This window comes from Nicotiana tabacum, chromosome 6, assembly GCF_000715075.1.
Source record: "Nicotiana tabacum cultivar K326 chromosome 6, ASM71507v2, whole genome shotgun sequence".
NCBI lineage: Eukaryota > Viridiplantae > Streptophyta > Magnoliopsida > Solanales > Solanaceae > Nicotiana > Nicotiana tabacum.
In genome coordinates, this window is record NC_134085.1 from 16,394,340 (window position 1) to 16,399,472 (window position 5,133).

Genomic DNA, 5,133 nt, shown 5'->3' on the forward strand with positions numbered 1-5,133 from the left:
CGAGCAGTGGGGCTGGGAGGGACCTTTGCAATTCCGAAGTTTAGGATCGCAATTGCGATCAACTCAGGCCGCATTTGTGTAAACTATTCGCATTTGCGAAGACGGCATGGCTGGGGAAGCTTCGCATTTGTGAAGTGTTTCTCGCAATTGCGAACCCCTAGTCGCATTTGCGACATCTGCAACTGTGTAAAACGTAACTAAGACGGAAATTTTGCACATTTCTCAAAACTTTTAAAACAAGAAACCCTCTAGGCAATTTTTCAAAGACCTTTTCTTTCCCAAATTATTGGTAAGTGATTATAACTCATTTCCTTTCAATCTTTCATTACATTTCTCAAATCTTTAATCTAAACTTAAGGTTTTCATGGTGGAATTGGGGATTTTTGGGTAGAAACTAGGAATTTCGAAATTTGGGAATTTAGACCATAAATTGAGGTTAGATTCCAAAACTAATTGTATATCCGGGCTCGTGGGTAAATGTATAATCGGATTTTGGTCCGAATTTCAGGTTTGGACCAAACGGGCCCTGGTGTTGACTTTTGTTGACTTTTTCAATAATGACCTAAATCGAATTTTTTGTTATAGTAGGTGATTCCTAATTCTTATTTTGAATTGTTTGGTTGGTAATTTGCTAGATATTGTTTGTTCGGAGGCTAGTTTAAAAGGCAAAGCCGTGGCTGAGCTATGAGTGGTCCTTGGAGCGAGGTAAGTATTGTGTTTAATCTTGACTTGAAAGAATTAGGAACCCTCAGACTATTTGCTATGTGATTCTCATATGAGTAGCGTATATGCAAGATGACGAGTGCTTATACACCGCCAAATTATCTATTTTCCCTGAATTACTGTTTTTCCTTAACTGTTTCCTTCCCTGTCTTATTTGTTATATGCTCTAAATGCTTTCCATGCTTAACTGCTACGTGTTAATCAATATCTTCTTTTGTTAATCATGTTAGCTCTTTTCATAGTTCCCCTAATCCCTGTTATTTGCTTAATTTTACTTGTTTGCACCTTCTAATTGTAAATTGCTGGGTTGGTCTTGCTGTGTAGTATTATTTGTGTAGATTCTATATTGAACAAGGTGCCCTTTTCTTGGTTTAGTTTGGTATTTATTCATCGTAAATGACTTGTGATTTAGATTGTTGATTTGACTGTGTACATTGAGTGTTTGGTACTGATATGGTGGGATCGGATTGCACACCGCAGTAGGCGTAATAAGGGAGGATTGATATGGTGGAATAAGGGTGAATATGTTTATACAGTGGGATCGGGTTGCACGCCGCAACAGGTGAAATAAGGGTGGATTGACATGGTAAAACAAGGGTGAATTATTGAGAGGATCGATGGGATCGGGTTGCACGCTGCAACAAATATATATACTATTTACTGTTATTGATATTGTTATGGTGGAATAAGGGAGGATTATCTGTTGTCTGGTGGGATCGGGTTGTGCATCGCAACAACTTATATGTTTCTATTTCATGAGCTGCGTTGTTTCTCAATATTATTATTTGAACTGGTAAAGATTGGTAATTCTGGACGACACTGGTGTATTTTCGAGGTTGTAGTTATCAATTACTGTTGGCTATTTAAATTCTGTTTAGTATTTCCAATATTCTGTCATTTTAATATACTACGTACAGGTTATAATGTAGGTGACTGATGATAGGCTATAATTACGTATTTTAGTCACTTATTACACTCTAATTTACTGCACTTTAATTGAGTTTGAACTTTAATCGCTAGTGGTTTGCACTAATTTAGTGTTTTATGCCTTGTAGGAGTGATTCCGATCTATGTAGATATTATGGAATGAATTCAAGTTATTTGGAGCTTTGAAGTCTGAGTAAAAGCCGAAGGAATTAAGCCGGGATCGTATTTGAGGATCAATGAATGATAGTTAAGAACGAACGAAGAATCGAGTAGGCATATTGTGCACTGTCTAGTAAAATACACATAACATTTCGCTCATTACTCTGTTTGGGCTCCACAATAAATTTTGGAAAGCTAATTCAAAGGGCTACAACTTTCATGTTTTACGTTTTTCAAATTCCCAACCTAACAGGTTGAAAAGTGCGTGGAAATTGATCGGTTGTGCACTGACCGCGCATATGGGGAAGAAAGTGTGAAAACTGCACGGCCAAGTGCGCGGGAACACTTCCAGTTGCGCGACCGCGTACGTCCTATTCGGGAAAAGTGTCCTTTTTCGCGTAGGAGAAGGTATAATTTTTTGGGCCCGACCCTACTTGGTATATATACATGGAAAAATGGTATTTTGAGGACTTTTGACATAATTTAGACCTAAGGAGACCATGGATTTGACCTAAGGATTCAAGAGCATACTAGGGGAAAGGCGGAGAATTCTTCTACAAGTTTTTCAATTCCTTCTTCCTATTTCCATTATTGGTTATGAATTCTAGTATTGTAGTTATGAATACTATTATGAATAGCTAATTTGTTATCTAGAGTTTTGATAGAACCTTTTGTAGGATAAATTCTTGTTATGTTTTTATATAATTGAGCCGTTGGATTTCTCTATTTGTTCAACTACGTTTATATTGTGGTTGATTAAAGATCTCTCAATCGACTGTGCCTGTTTAGTACGTATTACTCTGGAGAGAGTGCATATTTAGGTAGTTGTTAAACAACATCACTCATAATGTATATGAGAGATCGATACAGAGGGTTTAAAGGTGGGATTAGGGATAATGAAACCTTGGTGCGATCCGAGTGAGTTGTACTTAATGTCAGCTTGCGTAATTTGGGAGAATATGTCTAGTAAATTGTGGTAGTTACTCTGGAGAGAATTACGATAGTTAGAGCGCTCATGATCGATACTATAGATAATACTTAAGCGAAATTATAGAAGACGTAGCGGGAAGGATTCCAACAATTAGGGAAATCATAACTCTAGACCTCCTTAATCTTGTCTCTAACCCTTAGTATCTTTAGTTGTTAATTTACTATTTTAATTTGTTAGTTAATTAGTTAAACACAAGAATTTTAATATCTATAAGTTAGGAATTGCTCAAGCTTGTCTTCTTGGTGATAGTGAACAATTGTAGTTAAACCTTAATTCTCTGTGGGATTCGACTCCGAACTTTTAGACTGGATTATATTTGTAGGGACCGCTTATCCTTTTTAGGACTAGAGTTGGGCGTGATCAAATTTTGGCGACGTTGCCGGGGAACTAACGGTGTAGCTGTAGGTGTACATATTGCTAGGTTTCAAGTCTGAACTTTTATTTTATTTTATTTTATTTGTATTTGATTTTTTTTAATTTTTTTATTTTACTTGTTGATTTGAGAACATGACATCTTAGAATTATGAGAGTTTTGATGTTGGTAATTCTACTATTGATCTTCCTAATGCTTATTGTAGAGGAAACCACCCATGGAAAAACTACCAAAATATTCTCAAGAGTGAGTTATGTGCACCAACTCAATATTATGTGTGATATATGTGGTCGTCAAGATGGTCACTTTCATGGTTGTGCTTATATTTCTTATCTTCCCCCAACCCCTTACTATGATGGTTTCACTTTTTCTGGTGAAGTTAATAGGAACAAAGAACCCAGAGAAGCTGACCTGAAGGAGATCAAAGATATGTTAAAGCTAACCAATGATATGTTAAAGTGACTTGAGAAACAAAATAGTAAAAGACAGCTGCCGATAGAAAGGCAAGAGGAAACAATTCACAACTTGAAAGTTCAAGTGAGTCGACTAGTTGGAGATTTTAATGCTCAACAAGCCAATATTGTAAATAGTATCCAAGAAGAGCATGGATTAGATATAGAAATTGAGGTACTAATGGAGAAGGCCAGAGTAGAACACCAACAATCAATCGAACTAGATTTTGAGGATCCTGATGTTGTAGAAGAGATACTAGAGTCAACCAATAATTTTGAGGATACATATTTAGTTGACTCTAGTGTCATTGGTATTGAGGATGTTGACAATGTTCATGTAGTTGAGAGCATTGATCCACACTCCAAGTATTTTTCTACATTGTGTTTGGATGATGATATGAAAATAGAGTCGTCCAAGCCAATTGAGGACTCAAGAGATGAAGGAACAAGGTGCCTGCATTCTGGAATTTTTCTTGCCAGAAAATCAGGATTACACACCTCATGTAAAGGCCAAGAAGTGCAGAATGCTACATTGGTTGCTTGTGCCAGTTAGATTTGTTCCTCCACCCCTGAAGCATAACCGAACATTTGATGCCAAATTAGAGGTTTCATAAGCTCGTGGTGGAGGCAAAAAAGTGATTCGCCTCGTGCCGCGATGTTAAATCAAGCGCTTATTGGGAGACAACCCAGCTTTACTACTTTCTTTTATTTTATTTTTATTTTTTATTGTATTATTTTTGTTGTGTTGAATTTTGATTTTCTAGGAGCATGGAAAAAAAAGCTATTGGAAGGATGCAACAACAAACCAGATGATTGGAACTAAGTGTGAGGTACCCGCACGAAAGACCAGGCCTGGGAGAAGTCTGAGTACCACATGAGCTGCTAGTGCTTCGGCCTTAGGCCTACCAAGGAGTTTCTTTTAACCTCTTATTAGTTATGATGTGCATTGGGGATAATGCATAATTGTAAGTGTGGGTGAAGAGATTGTCTGATTGACTTTCTATGCTACTTTAATTGTGTTAGTTTAATTGAATAATGTTTTTTTTAAAAAAGATTGGACTTTTCCCGACGATAGAAAATTAGAAAATTTTCTTGAGGGATTTATGTCGAAAGGAAAAATACAAAAAGATTTTATTTTGTTAGGTAGTGTAGCAATTATCCCTTGGTTTTTCTTTGTGCCTCAGTTCTTTTCTAAGGATTTTGTTTGAACCGGATGTAGTTAGTTTTTTTGGGAGTAGGAGGCATTGTGATATGAATTGAGTTGAAGCAATATCTCTTGACTTTGTTATGCCTTGAGAATAGTGAGTACTTTGGTTGTGACGCTTAAGCTCAGTTTTTGACTCTTGTATAAGTACCTTAAATTGTATGTTCTTAACTTTGCTCAACTTCTTTGACTAGAGTGTCTTGTTGATCCAATCTTGAGTGAGTCATGTGCCATGTGTGTGTGGGGTTTGTTGTATTTTGTGCATTTCATTTGATGTTTGCAAAGCAAAATAGTTGTTTTGTTC